Genomic DNA, 1171 nt, shown 5'->3' on the forward strand with positions numbered 1-1171 from the left:
GTTCCGGCTGGGCGGGGCGGCGAGGAGCCGTTGGGAAGCCCTCTCTCTCTCTCTCTCTCTCTCCCCACCCCACCGGTAGTTGAATGGATCTGCCCAGGTGCAGAATGGATCTGCTCAGGTGGAGAATGGATCTGCTGAAGTGGAGAATGGATCTCTCTAGGTGCAGATTGGATCTCTTTAGGTGCAGAATGGATCTCCCTGAGTGGAGAATGGATTTCTCCAGGTGGAGAATGGATCTGCTCAGGTGGAGAATGGGTCTCTCCAGGTGGAGAATGGATCTCCCCAGGTGGAGAATGGATCTCTCTAGGTGCAGAATGGATCTCTCTAGGTGCAGAATGGATCTGCCCAGGTGGAGAATGCATCTCCCCGGGTGGAGAATGGATCTCCCCAGGTGCAGAATGGATCTCGCCTGGTGGAGAATGGATCTGCTCAGATGCAGAATGGATTTCTCCAGGTGGAGAATGGATCTCTCTAAGTGGAGAATGGATCTGCCCAGGTGCAGAATGGATCTGTCCAGGTGGAGAACCAGGGGTTAGGATGGGCGCAGGATCGGGGAAGGAAGGAGGGGGGGAAAACAGCTGCCCTGGGTACCAAACCTGCAGGGGGGGGGCGGGGGTGAATGGGTGGGGGGGAAATGGCTTCTTTTGTGCCCCCCCAGCTCCTACTTTTTTGGGGCGGCCCTTGCAGACAAAGGGCTCTCCGGGTCTCGCCTTGCAGAAGTGGATTTTGCAGTGTCCCCGGGGTCGCGTGATTCCCGTTTGCGACCTTCCGATTTGCTTAATGACCACGTGACTCGCTTTAACAGCTGCAGTCATTCGCTTAACAACGGTGACAAGAAAGGTCGCAAAACGGGGCTAAACACACTTAACAAACGTCTTGCTTAGCGACAAGAAATCTTGGGCTCAGTTGTGGTCGTAGGTCGAGGACTAACTAAATAAGTTTAAGCCATCTGGACTTACCTGCTGCATGGTCCTGGGGGCAGGGGAAAAGGCCCGTTGGATTCAGCGGGAGTTTCATTCCAGGTATATTCGCAGAGGACTAGAAACTTAACAGATTTCAATTAACCGCGCCTTTCATAGCAACATATCCAAATTGAACCGTCAAGACTCACCGAAATTCCCGCTTTTTCCACCAGGAAGTTTCCACGGATGCTGCTTGGCCAGCGGAGCTG

This window comes from Pantherophis guttatus, chromosome 15 (genome assembly GCF_059756535.1).
Source record: "Pantherophis guttatus breed Tessera chromosome 15, ASM5975653v1, whole genome shotgun sequence".
In the NCBI taxonomy this organism is placed as follows: Eukaryota; Metazoa; Chordata; class Lepidosauria; order Squamata; family Colubridae; genus Pantherophis; species Pantherophis guttatus.